Here is a 10,320-nt window from a genome sequence, read left to right as displayed (position 1 = left end):
CGGCCCCATCCAACCCCTCTGTTCCCTGAGGGGCTCCAGATCCCCCTGCCCCTAACAGCCCCACACTGCCCCATCCAACCCCCCCCCCTTCCTGTCTGCCACCCGGACCTTCTGCCCCATCCAACCACCCCTTCTCCCTGACCGCCCCGGGACCTCCTGCCACCATTCAACCCCCTGTTCCCCGCCCTCTCACCACCCCGACCCCATCCACCCCCAGCCCCTGACCCCCCCGAACTCCGCTGCCCTCTACCCCACCCCTCCCCTGCTCCCTGCCCCCTGACCGCGCTGCCTGGAGCCCCAGGACCAGCCGCCGGGCCGCACCGCACAGAGCCCCGGGGTCAGCCAGGCTCGTTGCCCCGCTGCCCGGAGCATGGGCCGGCGGCGCCGGGAGCGGAGGCTGCGGGGGGCGGGGGACGGCAGGGGCATGGCCGGGGGCTCTCCAGAACGGCTCAGAGCCCTCGGCCCCCCTTCTGCCCCCCCCCCGCTCCCCACATGTCGCAGCCACCCCACCCAGCTGAGACACCCCACCCCACCGACCCCTCCCCTCCCTTTCCCAGACACCCAGCTTGGGACCTCTCTCCCCTTGTCCCAGCACACAAGGCTGGTCACAGACAACTGCTTGGAGACCAGGGTAGCTCCCTCCATAGGCAAGTCAATACCCCTGAGGCAAAAGGGTGGAAGCTGGAGGGCTCCCTGGGGGAGGGGAGGGGGCGGCAGTGGGGGATGGGCAGGTGGGGGGCAGAGAGTCACTTTCCTGCCCCCCCCGCCAGCGCTCCCCCCCCGGGGTCTCCCACTCACCGGGGCGGGTCCCAGCTGGACAAAGCCCCCCCCCCGGCCGGGCACGGGGGGGTTAATGACGGGCCCCACCCCGCACAGACTCCGAGCTCCGCCCCCAGACGCTGCCCCGCCCCCGGTCTGCTCCAGGCCCCGCCCCCAGACGCTGCCCCGCCCCCGGTCTGCTTCAGGCCCCGCCCCCAGATGCTGCCCCGCCCCCGGTCTGCTCCAGGCCCCGCCCCCCGGCGCTGCCTCGTCTCGGGTCTCTCGGAGGAGCAGCTGCGGCTCCGCTCCGGGGTCTGTGCTGGGGGGGCCCGTCATTGACCCCCCCGTGCCCGGCTGGGGGGGGCTTTCTCCAGCTGGGCCCAGCCCCTGGCTCTGCCCGCCCCCGACCCGGTGAGTGGGAGACCCCGCGGGGGGGGGAGCTGGTGGGGGGGCAGGAAAGTGACTCTCTGCCCCCGGCACGGCTGGGATTGGGGGGGCAGAGACTGGGGCCCCGCGGGCGGGGTCCCTTGGGGGGTGTTGGGGGGAGAAGCCGGAGTTGCGGGGGGTGGGGGTTGAACTGTCTCTGTGCAGCCAGGAAATTCCCGGGGGGGGAAGTGGGGGGCGGCGGGGGAGTTCATTGGATCCCCTTTCCCCCCCCCACGGGCACAAATGCCCCCCAGTTTTCCCCCTTTCCCTCTCGGTAGCTCCCACGTGGTTGTAAACTCCCCCCCACCCCCCCACTGATCCGCTCTCTCGTCTCCCCTGATCCCCCCCCCCCGTCTCTCCCTCCTCCTCACATGTCCATTGAAACTCCCCTCCCGTGGGGGGGCCGGGATTTCCTCCCCCCCCAACGTTTTATCCGCAGCGATTTGTCCCGGTGTCGGTGGGAAGTTGGAGCCCGGAGCCATCCCCCAACCTGGCTGCCCTGGCGTGGGGGTAGGAGGAGACGCCGGGGCGGGGAAGGGAGGGGCCGTGTCCCCCATGGGGCTGCCCCCGATCCCGGCTTCCCAGTCCCACTTGCTGCCCCCGAACTGCAGCACCGTTGCCCCCAGCCCCCACCTGCCCATCCCCCACTGCCGCCCCCTCCCCTCCCCCAGGGAGCCTTCCAGCTTCCACCCTTTTGCCTCAGGGGTATTGACTTGCCTATGGAGGGAGCTCCCCCCCCGCCCCCTCCAGTCAGCCCCTCAGAGGGCTCCCTGCTGCCCAGGTGAACGGGGGCAGTGCCGGGACCATCACTCTCTGTTTATGTATTGGACAGGCTGGATTTTATATGACAAACGGTCCCCTTTTTCCAGCTCGTTCTTTAATAGCCACATAAAATCCCCCCCGGTCTTGGCGTTTATCCCATGTTCTCAGTTGCGTAGTTTGTGACACGTTTTCTCTGTACGTCTCAAAGATTGATAAAAAAGTTTGCCCCACTTTTACTCGAGTTGTCTACTTCTAATTGAATATGCCCCTGAGAGCTTTCCCTGTCTCTGTAATTATAAATTACGACGAAAATCTCAGATTTACACCTTTTCTCAGATTCCTGAATATGGATCTAAAACGTTTGCCAATGTTGCCCATTTCTATTCATTGACCAAATAGTGGTGGGAAATACACTCACCTTTTACCTCTGTGACAAAGTGGGACTGTTCTTAATGTTTCCTCTGAATAGTGTGGGGGTGCCTCAGTTTCCCCTATGAAGTTCTTAAGTATCTAGGGGGTGGGATAAGGGTGTATGATCGTTGCAGAGCCCTAGAGGGCAGGTGTGGGCAGGGGTCTGGACACAGAGAAGGGCCGACACCCTGTTTCCTGGCCACTGATGGCCTGGGAATCAGGTGACCTCCTGGCCCCAGGGAAAGGAATAAAGCCCAGAGGAGGAGGGGCTGGAGGGAGTTTCAGTTTGGGGCTGGCTGGGACATGGAGTGAAGGGCAGACGGGGTTGTCTGGCTCAGTGCCCCCCCCCAAAATGGCCCCAGCTGAGGGGTCCTGTTCTCTGCACCTGCAAGCTCTGTTTTAGACCATGTTCCTGTCGTCTAATAAACCTCTCTTTTACTGGCTGGCTGAGAGTCCCGTCTGACTGCGAAGTTGGGTTGCAGGACCCTCTGGCTTCCCCAGGAGCCCTGCCTGAGCGGACTCGCTGTGGAAGCGCATGGAGGGGCAGAGGATGCTGAATGCTCCGAGGCCAGACCCAGGAAGGTGGAAGCTGGGTGAGCTGTGTGTCCTGCAGACAGGCTGCTCCCAGAAAGGCGACTGCACCAGAGTCCTGCCCGGCTTCATGGGGAGCAGTTCCAGAGCATCGCCCAGGGACTCCGTGACAACCTCCTATCAGCAACTGCTATAAAATCCCTCTCATTTTCCACTTTCCTCTCTATAATTTGCATAAATGGATCCAAAATCCCTCAGATTTCCACCCTTTCTCTTTCATTTCTGAACACTGATCTCAAATCTCAGGTTTCCCTCTTACGATGTCATTATCAAATGTCAATTAAAAATCCTCTCGGGTTTGGGGCTGTTCCCCATGTCTCTAAATCCTAGCAACTTGTCCTTCTTTGGGGGGACCCTGTCGCCCTGAGTCCTTCTCCATCCTGGTTGGGAAATTAACTCCCCTGCAACAATGATCATCTTTCCCTCTCCTGTGAGAATCATTTGTTCCCTCCTTTCTCTCTGTTAAAAATGTTTGCTGATAAAAGAGACTAGCCATATATTCAATACCCATCAAAGCCAGGGGCCTCCCCCTGTTTGGGGGATGGGTGGTTCCCAGTTGGTAACAGGAGACTTGGCTGGACCCTTTTCTTTTCTCCAGCTGGCACGGGATGAGGAGGTCCCTCTGAGTGCAGCGTGGTCCAGAAGTATCCCAAACCCCATGACAAAGGGTCTCCGTGAGGGGGGGCTTCCCGCAGTGCAAAGATGTAGCCAACTCTGGGGTGGATCCACGGTGGCCATTATTTGCTAGTGACAGAGTATGGAAATGTCTTACTTATTTTGGCCCTCCATGGCTTCCCTTCTCCTGTTAAAGAGGCGTCCCCCCGGGCTCCCTCTGCCTGTGTGACTGGCCAGCAGGGGGTGGTGATAACTTTCTGTCCACTTGTCAGACACTGTGAGGGAACACTGTTGCTGGGGGGGTGCATGTCTGTGTGGGGAGATTGCAGCGGGAGCTAAAGGGGCATTGTGGTAGGGGGAGGCCTCTGGGTGGCTGGGCAGGGGGGACCTTAGTCAGGTTGGTGGGTTCTGGAGGGTTTGGGGTTTCGGGGGGTAGTTCTGAAGTGCCCAGCCCTAAGGCTATGGGTCCTGGAGGTGGGTATCGCTGGGGGCCTGTTGGCTGCAGACCAGTGGGGGTGGGTGTCTCTTGGGCAGGTGGGGCAGGAGATTAGACGCTGCCTGGTGCTGTGCCAGGGACTCTGTCTGGGATTGCCCAGCTGGCTCCTGGGACCATTGCCACGCCCAGTGCACAGAGCTGTGGTGGGGCGGTCCCTGGCACAGAGTGAGGGGTCCTCCTGTAAAGCGTCAGGGGGTCGTGCTGGGAGGAGGAGGGGGTCCCAGGCAAATGGGCTGGCAGATCCTGGTGGAGGGCAGGTGGGGGTCCTAGGCAGGCAATGGGGAAATCCCAGGCAGGCAGTGAAGGACTATAAAATGACTCTACACAAACAGCCCCCCACCCCATTTCTCCTGCCATTTGCAGGAGCAAATCCAGCCATGGGGCAGCAAACAACCCAGGAATGAGAGTTTCCTAGCAGACAGGCATGGAGAGGGCACAGGGAAAAGGAGATAGAGAGACTGACAGGGTCCGTGGGGTAAAAGAGTTTTGAAAGAGATTTCCAGCTCTCTCATCTGCCCAGACAGATGTATTACTGCACTGTGGGGAGAATCACTTTCCTGTGGACAAGACGAGGATGAGAGAGAGGAAAACCCAGTTCCTGACTCCATGTCCCTCCTGCTGGGGTGTGGCTGCCGTGGGGTCAGTGTCAGAGGGAATCCTCGAAAGGGACTCCTTTGGTTCTGCTTTTTTCTAGGATTGCATTCAGAGACTTTGTTTTGGGATGCGGGAGGGAGAAAGGAGTGGTGGGGTGGTGTCCGTGGGCAGCGATGGGCAGAGACCCCCCACCTAGGAGGTGCTGCCAGAGGGGGGTGTGGGTCGCTTTTGGGAGATGCCTGAGGTAAGAGCTGCACCCCAAGCCCCAGCCCAGACCCCAACCCCCTGCACCCAAACTCCCTCCCAGAGTCCACCCCCTGCACTCCTTCCTGCACCCTACCCCCATGCCCCAGCCCAGAGCCCACACCCCACACCCAAACTTCCTCTCAGAGCCTGCGCCCGCACCCCCTCCTGCACCCCAACCCCCAACCCCAACCCAGATCCCGCACCCAAACTTCCTCCCACAGGCCTCCCCCCACACCTGCTCTCGCACCCCAACCCCCTCCCGCAGCCCAGAGCCCACCCCCTGCACCCAACCCCCTCCCAGAGCCCGACCTGCACCCTCTCCTGCACCCCAACCCCCTCCCCCAGCCCAGAGCCCACCCCCTGCACCCAACTCCCTCCCAGAGCCCGACCTGCACCCTCTCCTGCACCCCAACCCCCTCCCCCAGCCCAGAGCCCACACCCAAACTCCCTCCCACAGCCCGACCTGCACCCTCTCCTGCACCCCAACCCCCTCCCCCAGCCCAGAGCCCGAACCTGAACTCCTTCCCAGAACCTGGCCACCCCACCCATTCCTGCACCCAACGCCCTGCCCCAGCCAAGACCCCACACATGCACCCAAACTGCCTCCCAGAGCCTGTACCCCTCACCCCCTCCCACACCCTAACCCCCTGCCCCAGCCCAGAGCCCACACCACACACGCAATTCCCTCCCAGAGCCTGCCCCACACCTGCTCCTGCACCCCAACCCCCTGCCCCAGCCCAGACCCCGCACCCTGCATTCCCTCCTGCACCCCAACCCCCTGCCGCAACCCACAGCCCACACCCAAACTCCCTCCCAGAGCCCAACCCCTTTCCCTCTCCCTCCCATACCCAAACTCCCTCCCAGAGCCTTAGGCAGATGTGGGGGGAGGTGGACGGGGAGGCAGGACTTGATCCCATTCTGGAAACCACCAAAAATTGTAGAAACCTGCCGCCCCTGTCCAGCCCAACCTTCTGCGGGTGCCCCTCAGGCCCCACCCATGCAGGGTTTGAAGCTTGCATTGCTTAAATTCCAGGACGCTGGGGGACTTCAGCTCCCCTTTGTCCAGCGGGAACCTTCACCCCACTCCCAACCAGATTCTTGTCCATGGGATGACTGTCGGGGGGCTGGGCCCCTCTTTGTCTTTTCTCTCTGGGACAGGCCAGGGTACCTAGAACTGGGGTATCTGAGCACCCAGGACCTTCTATGGAGATGCCCTTCTCCTTCCCCTTCTGTGGTCCCATCTGTCATTGACTCCAGCCTGTTTTCTATCCATCGTCAGCACCATCCCAAGCCAGCTGCACCCGCCTCAAAAAGACAGTGTCCCCTGATGGGTGTAAATCACTGAGCTCTCTCCTCTCTGAGCACTGACTGCCCCTCCGTCTCCTTGCCCCTCAGTCTGGGCAGACGGGACCTTTCCCTCCAGGGCTGGAGGATTCCCCCTTCTCATCCGCTACTGTCCCAAGCCACCCCTTGGGTGGGAATCTTAAATGTACCAAGGTGACTTAGGAGCAGAAACCCCCACAGACCTTCCGTGCAATGGGCACCTGCCACGCACTGAGCAGGACTGAAACTCCTGCAGGGAGACTGCTGGGCCACATCCCCTCTGGGCCTGAGCAAAGCAGCAGGGTGAAAAGAGACTTGGAGATGCTGGGGATCGAACCCAGGGCCTCATACATGCAAAGCATGCGCTCTGCCACTGAGCTACATCCCCAGACGGGGGCTGTTTGGGATGGGTTATGCTCAGAGCCCTCCTGTTTCCAGAGCCTCCAGGGGCCTAACGGCAGCATGGGGGACACATTCCCTGCTCTGAGGGCCAAACCCTCTGTCCTGGAGGTTGCTGGTTCTCAGGGGTCACTTTGCAGCAGGGCCAGTTTCTCTATGTGGGGGAGAGAGAGGGCCTGCCCTGGACTCCGGGTGCAGAGATACACTCGGCCCTCTCCCCTGCATTGACTGGCTGGAGCTGCCAGCCCCTGCTGAAAGGTAACGGCGCTGGGGGGTGCTGTGAGTCGCTCAACACCTCACCCCGGTGGAAGAAGTTGGGGGGGGGGGGGGGGCTTTTCTCGGATCTGCTATTTCCACCTGCCTGTAAAGTCCAGCTTTCCCCAGCACATTCACTGCAGTGCACTCGGGTCACTGTTTCCATGGCTGACAGCAAAGAATCGCTCCCAGTTTCCCTTCTATCTGCAGCACGATTAGCCTGTGTCGGTGGTTAATGAGGTGGAACTAGTTGTCGGTGGTTATTCATTCCCCACCTGGACAATTCACACAGTCCCTTTCCTGCTCAAATCCCCAGCACCTCAGTGATCCCGGTAGCAGGGATTAGGTTTTCCCTCAGGCCCTGAGATTCTCAGGGTCCTTTTTTCCCTCCACCTGGAGTGAACTCAGCTTTTTCCCCATCCCAGACATTCCATGAAATAACAACAGCAGCATAAAGAAAGTGGGGAGGGAACATCTCCTGGCCAGGGCTGGAGGTGCCCAGGGCCCCCTGCTTCTCCATTGTTTCCATCGCAGAAGAGAAAGGTTCCTTGGAATTTGACACCCTACTTTGCACAAGGGACAGAGAAAGATCTTGATGTTCCTGCATCTGCACAAAGAAAATTGTCCTTCTGTGTGAAAGAGAGGCAGGAAATAGCTGTTTCTACCCAAATGATCAACGAGACCAGAAAGTGACGCTGTGCAATTAACGATCTGGTACTACACTAACTCTGCGGTTACTTAGATGCAGCCACAACCGGCTCTGTGGTTGGTAACCTTACAGAGACGCTGCGGGTGATCATGAACTCGAAGCACGTTCCCTTTAAACAGCTGCCATTGGAATGTAACACAGACTCGTCCATTCCTCCCAAGGGGATGGGGTTCTTGTTCTTCTGCACATTGTAGCCCATGGAGACCAAGGATCTGCAAATGTGCCTTCATGTGTCTTTGTTTCATTGATGAAAACATAAACTAGACACTCAGAGGATTGGAACTGATTTCAGATGAGGGACCTGTTTGCTAGGTTTCTATGGATTTGCACAGGAAAACACTGAATGTTTCCATTCATCCCTATTCAGTGGAGCTCCCGAACATAATGGAAATGTGCTTATTTTTGTAAAGGGAACAGGCTTGTAAGGGGGCACTTGGATTTGAACCAAGGACTACTTAAGCTGCAGTCAAACACTCAACCACTGAGCTACACCCCCCATGGCATTGGCATAGGCAAGTCAGTGATCTTAAGGATTTTGAAGGACAGGCCCTGCTCAGAGAGCTCCTTTTCCATTCCCAGACGATGGGTGGTTTTAAAAATGGGGTTTGATTAAACTTTATCTATACATGTAGACCCCACAGCTTGCCCACCCACCAACACAGCTTCTCCCACTGACACAGCTCCCATCTCTTGGGGAGGTGGATTAACTACTCGGATGGGACGGCTCTCTCCCATCCCCTTAGAGCATCTTCATTAGTTATGAATAAGTAGGAAATAACCGACTGAATGGACAGCAACCAATTCATCAAATATTGCTGAGCCTGCATTCAATATGGGTAACTGGTCATATTGGGCTGCATTAGGAGGAGCATTGCCAGCAGATTGAGGGAAGTGATTATTCCCCTCTATTCGGCACTGATGAGGCCACATCTGGAGCATTGCGCCCAGTTTTCAGAGCCCCCTCCCACTACAGAAACAAATTGGAGAGAGTCCAGGGGAGGGCAACAAAAATGATCAGGGGACTGGAACACATGACTTACGAGGAGAGGCCGAGGGAACTGGGATTATTTCGTCTGCAGAAGAGAAGAGTGAGAAGGATTTGATAGCTGCTTTCAACTACCTGAAAGGGGGTTCCAAAGAGGATGGATCTCGACTGTTCTCAGGGGTACCAGATGACAGAATAAGGAGTAATGGTCTCAAGTTGCAGTGGGAGAGGTCTAGGTTGGATATTAGGAAACGCTATTTCCCTAGGAGGGTGGTGAAGACTGGAATGGGTTACCTAGGGAAGTGAGGAATCTCCATCCTTAGAGGTTTATATGGCCTGGCTTGACAAAGCCCTGGCTGGGATGATTTAGTTGGGATTGGTCCTGCTTTGAGAAGGAGGTTGGACTAGATACCTCCTGAGGTCCCTTCCAACCCTGATCGTGGGTTAGAATAACATTTCCCAACCAACCATCAGTTGAGCTAAGCGCAAATCAAGAAGGGTTTCTTCAGGTATGCTGGCAATAAGAAGAAAGCCAAGGAAAGTGTGGGCCCCTTACTAATGAGGGAGGCAACCTGGTGACAGAGGATGTGGAAAAAGCTAATGTACTCAATGCTTTTTTTGCCTCTGTCTTCACAAACAAGTTCAGCTCCCAGACTGCTGCACTGGGCAGCACATCATGGGGAGGAGGTGACCAGCCCTCTGTGGAGAAAGAAGTGGTTCGGGACTATTTAGAAAAGCTGGACGTGCACAAGTCCATGAGGCCGGATGCGTTGCATACGAGAGGGCTAAAGGAGTTGGCGGATGTGATTGCGGAGCCATTGGCCATTATCTTTGAAAACTCATGGCGATCAGGGGAAGTCCCGGAAGACTGGAAAAAGGCTAATGTAGTGCCAATCTTTAAAAAAAGGGAAGAAGGAGGATCCTGGGAACTACAGGCCAGTCAGCCTCACCTCAGTCCCCGGAAAAATCATGGAGCATGTCCTCAAGAAATCAATTCTGAAGCACTTAGAGGAGAGGAAAGTGATCAGAAACAGTCAGCATGGATTCACCAAGGGCAAGTCATGCCTGACTAATCTATTGCCATTTATGATGAGATAACTGGTTCTGTGGATGAGGGGAAAGCAGTGGACGTGTTGTTCCTTGACTTTAGTAAAGCTTTTGACACGGTCTCCCACACTATTCTTGTCAGCAAGTTAAAGAAGTATGGGCTGGATGGATGCACTACAAGGTGGGTAGAAAGTTGGCTAGATTGTCGGGCTCAATGGGTAGTGATCAATGGCTCCATGTCTAGTTGGCAGCAGGTATCTAGCGGAGTGCCCCAAGGGTCGGTCCTGGGGCCGGTTTTGTTCAATATCTTCATAAATGATCTGGAGGATGGTGTGGATTGCACCCTCAGCAAGTTTGCGGATGACACTAAACTGGGAGGAGTGGTAGATACGCTGGAGGGTAGGGATAGGAAAGAGAGGGACCTAGACAAATTGGAGGATTGGGCCAAAAGAAATCTGATGAGGTTCAACAAGGACAAGTGCAGAGTCCTGCACTTAGGACAGAAAAATCCAATGCACCGCTACAGACTAGGCACCGAATGGCTTGGCAGCAGTTCTGCAGAAAAGGACCTAGGGGTGACAGTGGATGAGAAGCTGGATATGAGTCAACAGTGTGCCCTTGTTGCCAAGAAAGCCAATGGCATTTTTGGCTGTATAAGTAGGGGCATTGCCAGCAGATCGAGGGACGTGATCGTTCCCCTCT

At 57.4% G+C, this 10,320-nt stretch overlaps 2 non-coding genes across 2 annotated transcripts; both read right to left on the bottom strand.

The window, feature by feature from the left end:
- Positions 1 to 6,539: 6,539 nt before the first annotated feature.
- TRNAA-UGC (transfer RNA alanine (anticodon UGC)) lies at positions 6,540 to 6,611 on the bottom strand. Its single transcript has one exon. It is a non-coding gene; the product is annotated as a tRNA-Ala (tRNA).
- Positions 6,612 to 8,010: 1,399 nt separating this feature from the next.
- On the bottom strand, positions 8,011 to 8,082 carry TRNAC-GCA (transfer RNA cysteine (anticodon GCA)). Its single transcript has one exon. It is a non-coding gene; the product is annotated as a tRNA-Cys (tRNA).
- Between the last annotated feature and the right edge of the window lie 2,238 nt (positions 8,083 to 10,320).

This window comes from Caretta caretta, chromosome 28, assembly GCF_965140235.1.
Source record: "Caretta caretta isolate rCarCar2 chromosome 28, rCarCar1.hap1, whole genome shotgun sequence".
NCBI lineage: Eukaryota > Metazoa > Chordata > Testudines > Cheloniidae > Caretta > Caretta caretta.
This window is presented reverse-complemented; position numbering and strand designations above follow the sequence as displayed.